This window comes from Cupressus sempervirens, chromosome 7 (assembly GCF_028749045.1).
Source record: "Cupressus sempervirens isolate cs-2001-9-10 chromosome 7, ASM2874904v1, whole genome shotgun sequence".
Taxonomy (NCBI): Eukaryota; Viridiplantae; Streptophyta; class Pinopsida; order Cupressales; family Cupressaceae; genus Cupressus; species Cupressus sempervirens.
In genome coordinates, this window is record NC_143124.1 from 56,968,266 (window position 1) to 56,987,214 (window position 18,949).

Genomic DNA, 18,949 nt, shown 5'->3' on the forward strand with positions numbered 1-18,949 from the left:
TTGATGTGAATTCACCTCCTCTATCAGATCTTAGACATTTCAGGCTCTTTCCTATCTCCTTCTCAACACTAGACAAATACCATTTGAACATTTGGAATGCATCTGAGTTTTGTTTCAGGAATATGATTGTCATCATTCTTGAGTAGTCATCCACAAATAGCATTATGTATCTATCACCTTTGTATCTTTGCACTTCAATTAGACCACATAAGTCAGTATGAACTAACTTTAATACTTTACTGGAAGTATAGGTTTTTCTTTTGAAAATTGACTTTGTTATCTTCCCTAGTTGACATTATTTGCAAATTGTGTTGTCAGGCTTCTTCAATTTTGGCAATCCCCTGACTTTCTTTATTTTGTTGATGCTAATCAGATTGTCAAAGTTTACATGACATAGCCTCTTATGCCACAACCGTACATCATTAGTATGTTCTATAAGACAAGAAACATCTTCCATATCTAGATAAAATAGATTGCTCCTAGTCTGGTCACCTTTTCCTATTAGACTTCCATGAGAATCATAGATTCTAGGAGTTCTATTTTCAAAGTCTACCTTGCATCCTATGTTGTCTAGCTATGATACACCTAGCAGATTATAATTCAAGCCTTCAACATAGTATGCATTATCACATGTTATCTTTTTAGTAGGCTTAATGCTACCTTTTCCTTTGATTAGACATGGTGCATTGTTACCAAATCTAACACTATTACCATCATATTGAGTAAAGTTAATGAACTTACTTTTGTCTCCAGTCATGTGATGAGAGCATCCACTATCTATGATCTACTTGTCATTTTTGTTTATGCAAGTTACCAGGGCTATTGCTTTATCTTCATCTAATTCATCTTTCATAGCCACATAGACTACTTCATCGTCATTCTCATCAGAATCTTCTTCAACAATGTAAGATCTCTTGTCTCTATCCTTTTAGACTTTATTATTTTCTTCTCTCTTGTTCTTGTATTTGCTTCCTTCTTTGTTGTTCTTCTTTTGTGTACATCTTGCTACAATATGACCAACTTCATTTCAATTGAAACAAATGATAGGAAACTTACCTTTGAATTTTCCTTTTCCTCTATGAAATCTTTTGGTCAGCAATGCCTCCAATTGATCTACATCATCTTCATCAGTATTGCTATCACTAGATACATGTTTCCGCTTTCCATTATTCTTCTTTAATTTCACCTCTTCAGTGTCTTTTACTACCATATTGGCCTTTAAAGTATATTCAAGGTTGTCTGGCTTGTAGTTGTCAAAGTTGGATAGCTCAAATATAGTGAGTCTTCCAATTATTGCTTCAAAGGTTAATGTGTTTCCTTGTACACACCTTAACTCTTGGATGGCTGAAACTCTTATAGCATAGATAGGGAGCAGAGTTCTCAAGCATTTGCTACTTACTATTTCCTCTTGTAGCTGACCACCCAAACTTCTTATTGCACTTACTACTTCTTTCATTCTTGCACCATATTGAGCAGCATTTTCTCCTTCTTCCATCTTCATGTCATCAAACTTTCCTCTAAGACTTTCTGTTTTGGCTCTCTAGACATTTTCATCTCCTGCATAGATGGTTGAAAAGGTTGTCCAAATTTTTTGTGCAGTATCACATCCTTTGATGTCATTGTATTCAACACAACTAAGTCCTGAAGTAATCTTTAGCATTGCTTGATTGTGCTCCTTCTTGCTCAAATCATCTACAGTGAGGGGTCTTGCAGGGCCAAGATGATTAACTGTGATTTAGTTCTTTCCATAGTCACCTATTGATCCAAGGTGCAATTTCATTAGACTTTTCCATGCAAAAAAGTAGTCTCTATTCAGCTTGGGAACTTCTCTCTTGAACATCTTAATCTTCCTGCTGCTAGTACCTTGAAACAAATCAGCAGTGGGCTCTGATACCAATTGTTAGAATTCTTTAGAATAAATAAGAGGGAGGTGAATCAGTTATTCAAGGTCCAATATGTCCAATTCAAACTGTTAGCAAAACTATAGTAGGCCCATACATGCTACTATTCATCTAAGTCTTTATCTTTTGCCCTAGCAGGTTACTATAGATCAATATGCAATAATGAAACACATAGAATCAACACATAATACAGATTTATGTGAAAACACAATTTGGGAAAATCTCCAATAACATGCTACCTTCCTTTCTCAACCTTCTGAAGTGATTCCATGTTAAAGGCTTGCCTTGTTAAATTCTACAACACACTATTAAATGTGACCCTGTCAAAGGATTTCAATACCCTATTAGGATTGTGTCTTGTTAGAGGATTTAAGAATATTCAACTTGGAATGTCACCCTATTAAAGGATTTACAAAAGGCTATTAGGCCCACTTAATTCCATAGGACTTTCAATCACCTTTTCAAAGGCTTCACCACCTCGTTGTTAAGCTAACCTATTAATATATTGTGTCTTGTTAGAGGATTTAAGAACATTCAACTTGGAATGTCACCCTATTAAAGGATTTACAAAAGGCTATTAGGCCCACTTAATTCCATAGGACTTTCAATCACCTTTTCAAAGGCTTCACCACCTTGTTGTTAAGCTAACCTATTAATATAGGATTTAAATATCTAATACAATGGCAAGAAAGTATTAGAAAGCTTTGACTTGATACTCCTTGCAACTTAAAACTTGCAGATCTCAGATCACACTTTAGCTCCTCAATTTTCCTTGGCTTTCCTTCCTTGTAGTTTTGATAGCTTGTCCACCCTTCAAGATCTATCTCCTTGAGTCTTTTTCTCATTATACCAATGCATTCATCTCCTTGTGGTCATTTGATTAAATTAGAGCATCTGTACTCTGTTCTTTGCATCTTTTCTTTGACACTTCTCACTAGTCTTCTCTTGGCTTCCACACTCTTCTCATACATTGATATCTAACCTGTAACTCCTTATAAAAAATTTCTTTTCTTCATTTTCTACTCAATTCTTCTTGCTTTTAACTTGAATTATCTTTGAGAGAAAATGATATTACTTTCCCTCCAAATCATTTCTTCTAGAAACATCATGAGAAATCCATCTGTAATCACCTAGAATTAGTTAGCATAAAATTTTGTGACACCAACTCATCGTCCTTATCACCCAACTGGTTCACAAAATTCAGTGTAAAAAACTTATTATCTCTGATCTAGCAAATCTTTTACTTTTTAAATAATATAGCTACTTGAGACTATTGAAATATTGGTACTCGACACATACTATGTTACTCAGCATCAACTATGTTTTTACTGATGCTTGACACCTGAATAATTTTGCTTGGCATCCACTATATTTCTTTGATGCTTGACACTTGAAGACCTTTCTACTCAACACCTAAAGACTTGCTACTTGGGACCCAAAGGTTACTTGGTACACACTACATTTTTCATTTTCTCAATTTCAGCTAAAAATTTGCTCGGCTTCAACCAACTTGCTTGGCACTCATAGATGAACTTAGTGAAGCTTCATAATTGACCTTGTTACAACTTACACTTCTAATGTATGTAAGTGTGTCCATCCTTTGTATCTTATACTATTTCATCAATACACTATTTCATCAGTGTCTTAGTTGATCCTTATACTTCATTACAACAACATAACTTCAAACTTTTCTCTAGGTTCTCTAGTTACCTCTTATTGATTAACGCCTCCTTGTCAATCAACTAAATGATAGTACTTGGATCATTTAAGAAATTTCCATTCCTAGAAATCGAAAGTTTGAAATCAATGAAAAAATAATGATTGAAAACATTCTTTACTTGTTTTGATCAATGATTTTTTCAATCATTTCCAACAAAATGACTACACAACTTTCTTAAATAACTTAAACCTCTAATAAGAATAATCAAGAACTCTACTTGAGGGCTAACATGATCTCTATGACAATTCAATCATTCACTAACATCCACACCATATCATGAAAATTTTAATTACAACTAGAATCAACACCCAAATAGTTAAAACTTTGAAGAAAATAGAATACATAATGCACATTCCTTTATTTCCTTGCACCAAGAACATAAGAAGAAACTAATTAGAAAGATAACCTTTGTACATACTTTCCAAAAATTGTCTTAACATTGAAAACATAAGTATTCACTTATTTCCAATTCTAAAAAGTCCCTTATTACAATGAGATTCAAAAATTTATAATCTGTTCTCGCATAACCAACTTTTCAAGTTCATAACCACTCAAAAAGTTAGGTTTTGGACTACACTGAAGATGGTTCATAACCAACTAATTTTTTTACATATCTAACTCTCAAACTCTAAATTTATAGCTATAACTCTCAAACTTTATCTTTTTAATTGTAACTCTCAACTCTAACTTTCTAATCGAAACTCTCAAACTCTAGTTTTCTAACTATAACTCTTAAAAAGTTAAGGTTGATAGATAGAGAGTAAATGCTAGTACATAGAAAGATACAAAAATTAGTATGTAGAGAGAGATGGTTTGAGTACGTGAAGATAGAAATTTTTAGTAGAAGGAGAAAGAAAGTTTTAGTATGAGGAGAGAGAAGGTTTTGAATAATTTGGAATTAACTTCTCTCTCTCTGTCTCTAGAATTAATTTAACTAACTCTCATAGAAAAATATCTGGGTAATAGTAGGCTCTATCTAGGGACAAGGATTGTGCAAGATGCTAAATGAACCCATAGTTAAGAAAGAGTAGTGCTTTATCATAAGGGCTATAGAGTCACCAAAAAAGGGGGTAAATACATCAAAATGGATTGAGCACACCAAAATTGGGAACACAAGCCAAACAAAAGAGAGGGAAAGGCACAACAAAAACTCCTAACTAGACTATGTACAAGGTAGGTCTCCCTACCTCCAGTGACTCAAGGTATAATCACACAAATCTATTCACTCACTAGGGAAAATATATACCATGGTGTGCTAACATGTGGAAAATTTTAGATACATGTGGACTCAAATATAAGATGGCTCCTGATTCCTAGCATGCTCCATCTCTCTAGAGAAAGGGACATATCTGAATAACCAAGCTTCATAAAAAATCTCAAACTTCAAGTCAACTCTACTTCATGTGGCATGTCATTGATGACTTCAATTTTGAATAATTGAAGTATAAGATTCTCAAATTTCTAAATGCATCTCTGATCTTCTCCTCTACTTAGCAAGCCCTCTACTTGAAATTCTAAAGATTGGTCGTCATGAAATCCTGAGCTGATTTCTAACACTAGGTACTGTTTTTCTCTCATTGGCAAGATTGTGGTTGAATCTTCTATAAAATTATTCCAACCTAGATGCACATCTATGTGAGATTGAATTTTCCCATGATCCATTTCTTCTTCTATTTCTTCCAAAAGATCATCTTGAATCTTTAGGACCTTTTGAGTTATGTTGATACTATCTTCAATGTTGTTGGTCTGAACTTCAAGTTCCCTTCCATCAATATCAAAATTCTCTATACAAAGGGACTTCCAATGGTTAGGACAAGAAGGTATCAAACCTTTTATTGGATTGTCCTCATATAATTTGTGATGTGAAGCAACTTGTGGAGTTATTGCCATTGAACCTTGTCTTTGAATACCAACATGAGAATCATCAATAGAAATGTCTCCCTCTAAGAATAAAGGATTAAAGTAAATATTTTGTTCATAGAGGAAATTACCATTCAAGAATTTTGAGCACAATCTTGGAGTAAATACATCATAAGAGCTTCTTCATCAGATTCCTCTATAAGATTCCTTCCTAAATCATTACTTCTTTCATCATGGTTATTCTTCTCACAAAATATCTTTGACATAGGATTTTATATATGGTGAGAAGGCTCAAAAAGAATATTTTTTTTGACCTTTGAATGATCTATAGGATTTAAATTTCAATTCAATTGGATTAGAGGAACATGTTACCATATTTGTATAGCTTTGATTTTCAATATGTTCAATGATATCTATGTCTTTTTGAATTATTGATTCTTCTCCAAGACATCTTTTGTGAAATGCAAAAGGTTGATATTCTTGTTGCATGCATGATAAAAAATGAAGGCTAGATGATTCATATTCTTCTCCTTGAAGTTGATTTTTAGTTTTTTCATCAACCAATATTTTAATCATAAGTTCATCAATGTCATCAAATATAAAGGTCTCCATTTTCATAGGGAAAGTAGATATTTGTAGTGGTTCATTGGTGCATTTATCTCCATCAATGGTAGTGGTTTCAAATTGCACCATAACATTTGAAGTATTGATGTTGTCAATAGATTCACCATCCTGAATGATCATGGAAGGATGACCAGGAAGATCATCTTCATAGAGGAAGTCATCATTTGAAGCATTAAGGCACCAAGTAGGAATAAAAGTAGTATGAAATTCACTTTGATCCACATTTCTCTCATCTTGAAGCATATTCTGTGTATTTTCTTAAGATTTTGATATTTCTTTTTCTTTCTCATTAGGATCAAGATGATTGGATACTTTCTTCTATGTTTGGAAATTTTCACAGTGATGCCCTGATACATTACTAGACCCTTCTTCTTCTATAGTCACCATCTCTTGACCATCTCCTTGATTAGACGTAGAAACCCCATCTTCTTTCATGCATGAAGATTTAGATGAATCCTTTCTAAAATTTGGATTGGGAGATGTTCTATTATCAAGAAAATAATTCTTACATGGGTCTTCTTTCTCAAGTTCTTGCAATATTTGAAGTAAAGGAGGATGTACTTTGTCAAGATCCAGGCGTGCATTGCCATAGAGGCTTTTTAAAAACTCAACCTTATTGAGATCAATGGAAGTATTTTTTGATGAGAAATAGGTGCAAGTGTTGGGACATTTCTTTTTGCCACAATTATCCATCCTTGAGTCACATGAATCATTTCTCTGATCAAAGTCATCCTTATAATTGCATGTTGAACTTCTTTCTAAAAATGATTTGGGCTTGTGAGAGAAAATTGATTATCTTTACCATCTTCTTCATCTATCTTTTGCAAAGTCTAGAGCAAAAATGGATGAATCTTTTCTAGATCTAGTTTTCATCCACATAGAAACTCTTCAAGAAGCTATCTTGCTTAGGATCAATGAGAATATGATTATGTTGGGAGATAGGTGAATGAGAGACATTCCTAGTATTCTTAATTGCTGATTTATATGAAAGGAATTTTTCAAAAAGACCTTTATATTCATATGTTGAACCTTTTTCAAATAATGAATCATGATCATAAGAAAGAAACCCATAATCTTTTTCATCATTTTCTTCAATCTTTAGAAAGACTTTTTACAAGTAGGGATAAACTATTCTAGGATCTAGCCTCTAGCTGCCATAGAAATTATTCAAGAATTCAAATTGTAGAGCTCATCAGGAATCTATTTCTTGGGATATGGAAAGTATTCATCATCACTATTGATATTACTATTACTTTCAACTATTCCTTTGTACCAAACCATGATTCTGAATTTCCACTTTTGAATAGAGTTGTAGATAATTCAATGTTTAACATAGAGTCCCCAATCTTCATTCTAGGGAAGGTACCTTTTATCAACCATGTTACTAGGTATTTCTCACCTAGTCTTGGATGTGATTAAGATTTTTCCTATGATTTCTTCTTGGAATAGCAACTATTCTTTCAATCACCACAATGTTTTAACCAATAGAAGCTCTTTGCAAGTTTTCATCAAATTATTCTTCTTCTTCTTCTAGAACCTATTCACTTGATGATATTATTGAGCACTTTGTCTACACCTCCATGCTAGAGTGTTCAAATCTAAAATAATATCTTCTTGTGTGTCTTGGAAGCTAAGATTCAGTTGTAGAACTAGAATCACATTCTTATGTGGCAATACCATCTTACTTCATTACAGGCAATTGAATAATCTTTCTTGTTCGAATCCCCAATAGAGTTGCCAAAAAATTGTTGTTAAACAGATTTGTCATAGGTAATAGTTACTTCTAAAATTGACCCTATTTGGAATGCTCTATTCCAAAGATGTCTCACTAATTGATACTAAAACTGACCCTATTTGCCTTATGAATAGTGACAACTCTACCAACAGTTAGAGAGATTGAACTGATCATTACCAGATTATAATCTTCCTCTACATTTGAGAGGGGCAACTACCTCATATGATGGGTGTGTTTAATTTTTTTAATAAACTATATTCAAACTCAAAAGTTAAAGAGAAAGCTACTAACAAAAAATGCACCAAACAACTTCATGGATTTCTTAAATAACTTAAACCACTAATAAGAACAATCAAGAACTATGCTTAAAGGCTAATGTTAGCTCACTGATGATTTTATCATTCACTAACATCTACACCATAACATGAAAATATTAATTACAACCAAAATAAATACCCAAATAGTTCATACTTTGAAGAAAAGAGAATACAAAATGCATGTTCCTTTATTTCCTTGTACCAAGAACATAAGAAGAAACTGATTACAATGACAACCTCTATACATACTTTCCAAAAGTTTTCTTATCATCAAAAACATAAGTGTTTCCTTATCCCCAATTCCATAAATTCTGTTATTACAATGAGATTAAAAAATTTATAACCTATTCTAGCATAACCAACATTTCAAGTTCATAACTACTCAAAAGGTTAAAGTTTGGACTACCCTAAAGATAGATCATTAACAACTCTAACTTTTACAACTCTAACTCTTAAATTCTAACTTTCTAATTGTAGCTCTCAAACTCTAACTTTCTAACTATAACTCTCAAACTCTAACTTCCTAGTTAAAACTCTCAAACTCTAACTTTTTAATCATAACTCTCAAAAAGTTAAGGTTGATAGAAAGAGAGTAAATGCTAGTATGTAGAGAGATAAAAAAAATAGTATATACAGAGAGAAATGTTTGAGTATGTGAAGAGAGAAAGTTTTAGTATAGGGAGAGAGAAGGTTTTAGTAAAAGGAGATAGAAGGTTTTAATACTGGCATAGAGAAAGTTCTAGTATGGGGAGAGAGAAGGTTTTAGTATGGAGACAGAGAAAGCTTTAGAATGGGAGAGAGAAAGTTTTAGTTTGTGGAGAGAGAAGGTTTTGAATAGTTTGGAATTAACCTATCTCTCTATGGAATTAATTTAACTAACTCTTGTAGTAAAATATATGGGTAACAAACATTAAACATTTGATAAATTTATGAGACTAAGACATTTTCTTCCATGTGAAAATGATCGTTTCCTCTATTGAAATGGGTGTACTTTGTTGAAACATGGAATTATAGTTAGTCATTGCATTTCTAGTAACTAAGACATATATGAAGCATTTACCCAATGGTTTAATAGGTCTTGCAAGTGGACATTCACTAAGGCCTCCTTAGCTTCTTGAAACTACATATGTAACATCATATTATTACATATGCAAGTTTTAGCATAGAGAAATCTCTATTAGAATTTAATCAAATGAGTGATAGTCCAAAAAAGTTAATTTAATAGATCTTGCAAGCGGACATTCTCTAAGGCATCCTTAGCTTCTTGAAACTACATATGTAACATCACATTATTACATATGTAAATTTTAGCATAGAGAAATCTCTACTAGAATTTAATCAAATGAATGATAGAAGAAAGAAGTTAATTATTTTTATTCTCTATCAATGGAAAGAACATATAAAGCATACTTTTAGGGGATTTCAAAACCTAGATTTGAGTGTGCCAATTATCTTTTTATGCCAATTAATTTAAAAGCATCCTCTTGTAAAGTGGGATTACACATTTAAACTATTGTTGCTGGAGTTAGACTTGTTATTTTATGGAAATTTGAAGGTACAAGCATAAAGCTACTTTTAAAAATAAATGCTTGCTAGGATGTTACATTTCAAGGCCTTTACATACATATTTTTCTTCTTGTGTAACTTTTCTTTCTTTCTCTACTACAACTTAGAAATACTAAAAGATTGATATCATAATTGATCATATCAGACTTCAATTTAGGATAATGGTAATAAAAAAGAAGGTGGTAATTGTTAGGTTTACATAGGATAAACTAGTAAATTTGTAATTCCATTCCTCTATTAGGTTAGTTTTGTCTAAGACTATTAAAGTTAACTCATACCACTATAAACTCATTGATTCAGTAAAATTATACAAATATTATCTTTATATATATATTAATTTATTTATTTTAATTCATTTATGTTGGATCTACTATTCAAACACTAGTATTGGAGAAAATATTTCTTATGTGTCTCAAAATACTTAATGAACACTAAGAAGAGGCATTGCAAAGCATTCAAAAAAAATTGTTGTTGTAACCCATGGATTTGGATATAATTGCATGCATTAAATCGAGACAATATATTTAAGAAAAAGAAGGAGAAATAATTATTTGACAAGGGCCTTGGAGATGTATATTGATTAGAGATTCATGATTGTTGGAAATATTATAACTAATGCATATACAAAAGTGATAATATAATACCATTTGAGTGTAATGTTTTATGAGATCCCTTACAATTTTTTGTCACAATAGTTTCCAGTACATTTTCATCCCTTCAAATGTTAAATTTTTATTGGCTTTGAACCTAAGTATTTTGATTTGTTTCCCAATTCAATACTTCTTTTTGTTTATCAAATTCACATTTCACCATTTTCTACATGTCTTGTACCAACAATCTAGTTTATTAGGTAGACAAGGTTTCTCTTGATTAGTAGAACTATTTTAAAAAGTACTAATTAAATCATTGACCTCACAAATATTTTTTGGACACATAAGAATGAAGAGATGGATATTATAGCATAGTGCAACAATAGAATCTATGCATTAAAGTAGTTAATTGGTGTAGGTGATTAATTTAATTATATTGATAAAAATTTAAATGCATAAATCATCTATCATTAAATAATAAGGAATGGAGAGTAAATTCGTAGACCAATACTTTTAAAGAACATAGACAACATTCTTACATTAGTTACTATTCATATGTTCTCTTGATCTTAATATTTGATTTTTTTTTAGTAATAAGATGTTTTTAGGATTTTTAGTTTCTTTCTAAAGTGGTTATAGGAGAATTGGTGTTAACATTTTATATAGAAATTTTAATTATAATATATGCATTAACAACAAATGGTGTATTTGACAATTGAGACATAAATGAGTCTAAGCTGAAGTTTAAGGAAATAGAGAGATGTTTATCATCTTGAGATAACTTCTTAGTTAGGGGTGATTTGTTACATGAGAAAAATTCATTCATTTAAGCCATTTCAAAAATATGGGATTTGGATTTAAGCTTATTCCTTTTAAAGAAAAGTTGTAGAGTATTATTTTCTCATGTCTACACATGTTGTACCCAAACTTGCTTAATGTTTTGTACAACATAAGAGGGATATTTTTTTCCTTACCAAAGGAGGCATTTGAACCACTCTCATAAAATGTGGACTCATAGGAAAAGGTCTCTCATTATGTGAAGAGGTTGGGAAAACCGTATGTACTCTCAAATTGTGCTTATGTTTGGATTATTTTAGTGATTTGTGGGTAGCCAAACTGAATTAGTTGGTAGCTTGTTTCTTATTTATGTATAATATAATACAATAACTCTATGACTTGTTATTGATTTGTGTATAGTTGAATCCATAAATTAACTATTTATTGTTGATTTTTCATTGGATCAATCACAATATTTTTAGAGAGAAGATGAGTTTGGGTTAATGGAAATGTACAAGGGAAACATTTCTCCAAATATGAGGTATTCAGGTTGATATGGTGGAGAGTAGCATAATTAGGATATACGCCTAGATCATAAATTTTAGGTTAATTCTTATAAGTTTTTGTCTATAATTTCTTATTCATAATGTAATCCTTAAGTTCAGTTGTTAAGAAATAAGGTTAACAAATTGAATAAGATAGTTAGTTAGATGGGAAGTTCAATATAATTTAAGTTAGTTTTTTACAAGAAATTGAGCTATTAAAATTTATGAAAATCAACTTATAATCATCCATTCAATTAATAATATTTCATATTTAGTTTATCTTTATCTACAACTATGAATTAATCCATATATATATATATACATGGTAGACAATGAACATGTCCTGGGATCTTCTTTCCTAGATTGATTATTACTCTTGGTCAAGTTCTTTCCTAGTACAATCCAAGATTTTAAGTTTTTCCTAGATGTGAATATTCATTTTAACTTGTGTATGTAATCTTTTGGAGTAACCAAATACAATGTTATATTTATTTCCAAGTCCATGTAAAAATGATGGGAGATAAAGAATTAGCACAAGGATGAACTCGTATAGATTGGGACTAGCCTAGAAAGTCATACCACCACATATTTAAGTTTTATGTGAGATGAAACTTCACCATTTGAAAATTTAAAATTATTAAAACTTCAAAGATATAATTAGTTTGTGTTGGAATGCATTAATGGGAAGAATACTTCTGAGGGGCGGGAGGGGGGGGGGGGGGGATGGTGTTGAATCAGAAGTACTAGCTTTTCATCCTTTTCAAACCCTTAATGACATATAACTAAAATTAAGATGCATGCATATAAACATTTAAATAACCATGAAAAGTAAACATGCAACACCACATGACACAACAGATTTCGGTGACCTAGAAACCCTCTAGCACTAATACATTTGGGGTCAATTTGCGACGGTAGGCAAATGTTATTTTTTTTGGCTTTTTTTTTTCAATTAGAGCTCGATGACATCACAATTGAGACATTAGGCAACGTAGGTGTCGCAATTGTGACATCGTTGAGCTATAATTAAAATAAAAAGCGCGCATTGGTCACTAGGCGGGTTTTCTTCTGCAACATATCAAGTCGCGTTATATGCCATTTCAAACATTGAACACTTGAACTTTGAGGTGCATTGCAAGACATTTCATTCCAAATTATTCCACATTCAAAACCCCTCAAACTTACCTACAAAACTAGGGGTCATCACGTACATTATATGCATTTGGAGAAGGGTACGTGCACCTGTGTTTTGCATTATATTCATTTGGAGAAGGGTATATTATTAGGTTCTACAGGTGAGAAATGTCCACAACTTAGCAATTTGTGTGGGTGGAAGTTTTATTGCTAAATGATAAATTAGTTTTATTGCTAAATGATAGCACATCAAACTTGTGGAGGAGCTCCTTACCAAATAGATAGTGCATCGAACTTGAATTGTTGCATTTTTAAAATTACCCATCATTGCATATCCTATTTAGGGTTTATACCAGAAATTGTGTTTAGAACACAAAATAGAAAGAGTGAGAATTCCATGGTATGCGAAGGAGTTGTAGAGGTTAAAGTTAAGAGAACTAAAAAGTAATCTATAGGAAGAGATCCACATAAGGGAGCAGCTAGTCAAAGAAAATATACTTGTGAATGTGCCAAAAGATTTTGATAAAATCCCATCAATGATTTCATTGCCAAGTTCAACTGCCAAATGCATCATGAAGATAGTCAATGTAAGATCCTCAAGGGTGAGCATATAATCTAAGCTAGAAGTGGTTGGACTAGAGGCTAGAAAAATTAACATTTTCTATCATGTGCAAGGCGATGTTGTTCTAGAGTGCATCAATTTAGATTTAGAATTGGGATGGCAAAATCAATGCCTATGATAGAACCTTTTTATTGTAGTATTATTATTGCAGTCAAGTGGGCAGCAAAAATGAAGCTTTAATGTCATCCCCAGTGGAAACTCTTGGTCAAGGGCATATGCAAGCACTAGTTTTAATGCCTTCATTAGTTGTTGAATTCCTTATAGTAGAGGCCACAATAATGAAGGAGGTATCTCATGCCAAGGGAGGAATATAGTATCCCAAGTGGAAAATACTTGAATGGCTACAACATGTAAAAGGAGGTGCACCCATGCAAAAAAAACCTCTCATGCCTTGTCTAAACTGTCCATTTTCCTTCTATTGTATGAAGTGTTTCCCTTTGGAGGTCATGTGAGTGATTAAGTGTAAGATTCTTCATTAAAATGTAGAGGCATCATAAACATGAACGCTGCAAATACACTCCAAGCATTTGATGTTTTCCTGCTCCAACTACCTGATCATAGAGGGTTTATTTATTTAGAGAACAAAAAATTGTAAACTTGAAACAATGTTTACAAGCTCAAATTAATCTTTATAACCATTAACTTGGTGAGTGAACTTTTTTGGTTGGGTTAGGTGTTTGAGGACCTTGGAAACCATAGTAGAACCCTCATGAAGTTGAGTCCTTGTATTTGTATATGTGAGCCATTAGTAGCCCTAAGGAACAATGACTGATTTTGATGACTTCTGATTGATCTCTGCTCAAGATATCTCCAATTCCTTCTCACTATTTTTAGTCTTTTGCAGCACTTGTGTTTATCTTTGAATGAGCACCATTTAATGACTTGGCTCTTGTCCATTAATTTTCTTTTTACTATCTTAATTGCATGATTCTTGACTGTTGCTGTCCTTTAATTTGTTGATTACTATTTTGCACTGGAATTCTTGTTCTTTGGGCTTTCCTTTTAGATTTCAGTTTTCATCTTTTCAACAACAATGTTCTTGTCTTATTTTATTTAATGCTTTGCTCTTAGACAAACTTGTATCTTTGTCTCTAAGACACCTGCCTTCCATTATCTCTTTCTTACTGCTATAATATTCACAAGACCTTATGCTCTGTTGAACATCCTTTTGACTGAGTTGTCATGACCATCACTTTTTTTTTCAAAATTCTATAGTGGTAAATATCATTTAGGACCTAATATTCATGTAAAATCCCTCTGAGTCACAATATTTTCCATGGATGTCTAGATCAACCTAATCATCCTACATTTGATGTAAGGTGCCATTCTTACCCAACTACCAATAGTAAGTTTACCAGAATCATAAAGATTTTCTTTGCAAGCAATGCAGCCTAGATAGATCTTCATTTATATAATGAAAGTTAATAAAAATGGAAAAATATTATAAGAACTCCTATACTGGAAACATTTGTGTAAAAATGTATTTCATCTACTTTGTATCTTCTCTAATAGCTATCACATTCTTTCAATGTTTTCATCAGTGCCCTTGATATTGTCTTCATTTCTTAGTTTCTTTCCTTTTGTCATGACTCTTCATAATGTTGTTCCTAACTGCTCTTATCATCTTCAAGATCTCTATAATATAAAAGACCTTGCTTGTCATAGCAGTGACATCTATTGAGCATCGCTATCTTTTATTGATATCTCACTATCTAAGAGATGCTTACTATCTTAAAGCACTGTTGATATCATTGTTACATTGAATATCATTGTTATCTATCACATTTCTTTCATTTTGAACATCAACACCAGAATGTGCCCCTTGAGACTCGGGTTCTTTCGAAGCAGAAGCATTAGCATCAGCTCCAGCAACCAACTCCACAATTAGCAACCCTTCTTCTTGTTGCTTCACAATATCATCACTCTGAGATAGGATCTCAATTGATGATTGAATTATGGTTGGAGATTCCTACTTTTCCACCAGGTGCATCTCAACCTCTTCAATTATATCTTGTTGCATGGGAGTTTCAAAAATTTTAAGTCTTTTTTCACTAGAATCAACCTTACCTAACTGGCATCCATCTTCCTCAAGTGGTTCATTCATTTCCTTTGGTTTTTTTGAAGACTCTGGTTTCTCTACTTCACCATGTTCCTCAGTAGCACTTGGATGAATGGTTGGCATATCAATGGCTACAAAATTTGAGGCCTCTTCAATCATGGCTCTCTCATCTAATTGAGCCTTAGCAGAAATCTCACCAAGTGATGAAGCACATACCTGTGACAGACCATTCAATATCATTCTTCAGAAAAAGTATAACCGTAATTTACATTGAAATTAACTATAATAAAATTAGAACAAAAGTGAATATAACAGATTTGAGAGCATTTGGCATCCCCAGATTTTCATAACAGAAAATGAATTGTCTCTTAACATATGAACATAACTCTCCTATACTAAATGATAATTGTGTGGTTTATTTTATTTAGTAAGTATAATTATGGAGAGGCAAAATTGATAAAATTTTATGGGAAAATTTTGGTAAAAGTCTTAGATGATACTCATCAATGGCAAGTTAAAGCAATGCAAAATTCTTCTTTTCCTACAACACATATAACATCAATGTAAACTTATCTTGAAACTTCTTCTTTTCCTACAACACATATAATAGCAATTATAAGTGCTTGCAAGGTATATACTTATGAATAAATATTACATCCTGATTTAAATGTATGAAAACAATTTTCATTCCTTTTAAGCTTCATTCATCTCAAGGTGCAATTCACAAACTCAAGAATAGTGGCTTTTGTTCTTCAGGATACCTTTAGGGGAAGAGTATGTGAATGCCCCCTTGTGTTTGGAGTCCAGTTCAGAGGAGATGGCTATTTACACTACTAAAGTTTGTTGAATCTAATTCTAAATAACATTGCTTGATATTGTATCATCACTGAAATGAAAGCAAATGATTTAAGAGTTAAAAGAACAAAATGGATTTTTTGAAAAGGCTTTAGAAACTTTCAAGCAAATACTATTGCTAATGATTTATTGCTGCTCTATTTTGGTATTTGATGATTGTCCATGCTTAAACATTTAATGTCATTATGGTTATATGAATGGATTCTTTGCCTTAGAACACTATCATCTTCAAAATCCCATATGAAATCTATATGACCATTTCATTTCTTCAATATGCCCTATGGATGTCCCTATCTAACTTTATATCTTCTAATTGCATATAATAACTAATTTATGTGCTTTTTCATGACTATGTTTGACTCATATAATTGTGATCTCTCTAGCACTATGATGTCATCTAATATGTCTTGCTAAAGCTTGTAAATTTTGTTCCTTTTTCCATGTCATGTAATATGTCTTGCCTTGTATCTTATATGTTTTGAAATTTCTGTTAGGCCTTATAGCTTATATAATTTGATTGTTGGAGAGCTTCTATAGCTAAGCAAGAAGGTCATTGCACAAGTTATAGCTGCGCGCTCGGGTATGAAAATTGTATAATTTTTAATCTAATGTATATTTTAACTAGACTTGTAGCTTATATGTTTTGAAATTGTTGTTAAGCCTTGTAGTTTGTATAATTTGATTGCTGGAGAGCTTCTACAACTAAGAAAGAAGGCCGTTGCATGAGTTATAGCCATGCGCTCGGGTATGAAAATTGTATATTTTTTATTCTAATGTATATTTTAACTAGACTTTTAGCTTATATGTTTTGAAATTGCTTTTAGTGGCTTAATGTTGTAAGGTCTCTTGAAATAAGACCTTCAGGTGGTTGGTCAAAGTTTTACAAATAATTTTATCCACAAATTTTCCTAGAGCAATTGATGGAATGTTATAAAAGGTGATAGCGTTAAATGTCTTAGGAATAAAGTGAAAGAAAGTATATTTAAAATATTAAAGTATTTAGCTAGGTCTAAGAATATTTGTGTACTTTTGATAGTTTTTCTTAGTTTGTGAAAGTTGTAGACCAAAGTTTTCATAGCCCAATTTTTCCTTCCTACAAAGAACGATCATGTCAGATAATATAAGTGAAGAACAAAATAGGGAGACAATCACTAGATTGTGGTCTAACTTGAAAAGAAAAGGTGATGGAAAATGTTATTGTCCTTGCAATATTTGTAAGGGCTTTAATCGTAGAAGATTGCTAATCAAAACAATTAAGAGACATTGTAGGGAGAATGGTCACATTGAATGGGGGCATGACTATCATCCACTAGTAATTTGTTCATTATATCATTTTAACAATTTATATACATATGAAATCACTTGATGATGAGTTGATGATCATGGTTTATTTATGTTAATCAATTTTATATAGGTTGATCTCCCTAGGGAAGTACATGATATGAACCACAACAATCTGAAGAATATGGTTTTCGAAGTGGAGGAACATGGAGGCACAAATATCCAAGGTGAAGATAATGATCCCATGGAAGATGACAATCATGTGCCAAAAAACATAATTAAGGATGATGGTATAAATACATTGATCCATGACACATTTAGTCCAAGCGTATCTGATCATGATGATGATGATATCCTTGATGTACCTCTACTTGAGAAGGCATACGAGTCCCTATACAAAGACTCCCAAACAACTCTTCTCTTTGTTGTATTGTTGTTGTTGAACTTCAAGGTTATGAATGGTTTATCCAACATAACAATGTCATATATGTCTTTATAGTTAACAAAGGGTGAATAATGTACCACTAATATTGTTTATATTAACAACTTATATTTTTTGCTGTAGATTGATAGGTGAGTTTCTATTACCATCATCAAATATTCTACCTCACTCATATCAAGAATTATCTACTGTTATGAAAAATATTGAAATGGAGTATGAAGCAATACATGCTTGTCCCAATGATCATATTATATATTATAAAGAACATGAATTTTCAACACAATGCCCTTTATGTCATACAAGTAGATATCAAACAGATTGACTAACAAAAAAGGTGCCTCAAAAGGTTCTTCGTTACATCCCCATTATTCCATAGATGTGACAATTATTCAGGTGTAGTAGATTGGCTCAATTTATGGATTATCATGCACACAATAGAAGTTGAGATGACATTATTCAAATCCTTGTGGATGGTTTGGCATTTATGCACATAGAGAAAAAGTGGCAACACATCAAAGAAGAACCTTGTAATCTTAGGCTTTCATTGGCAGTAGATAGTGTCAATCCATTTGGAGAGATCTGAGATATGTTTACTTAGTGTGGCCTATTTGTTATCAACAATAACATTCCTCCATGGATGTCAATAAAGAGGGAGCACATTATGTTGGCAATGATTGTTCCAGGTATCTTATCATTATATAGTTATTAATTTACATATACTTACAAATCTTGCAGTAAAATGATCACAATAATTATGTAATGTTACTGTTCATTCAAGTACGTAAATATCAAGTAAAAGATATGAATGTATATATTGAGCCTCTTATCGACGAGTTGGTGGAGTTATGGAACGGTGTCACTATGTATGATGTGTCTAGACCAATAGGACAAAGACAATTTCAATTCCATGCAATACTTGCA

General features: G+C 32.2%; 1 pseudogene; it reads right to left on the reverse strand.

The window, feature by feature from the left end:
* The window catches only part of LOC149545460 (COP9 signalosome complex subunit 4-like), a 35,338-nt pseudogene extending 19,648 nt beyond the window's left edge, over positions 1 to 15,690 (reverse strand).
* Positions 15,691 to 18,949: the final 3,259 nt, after the last annotated feature.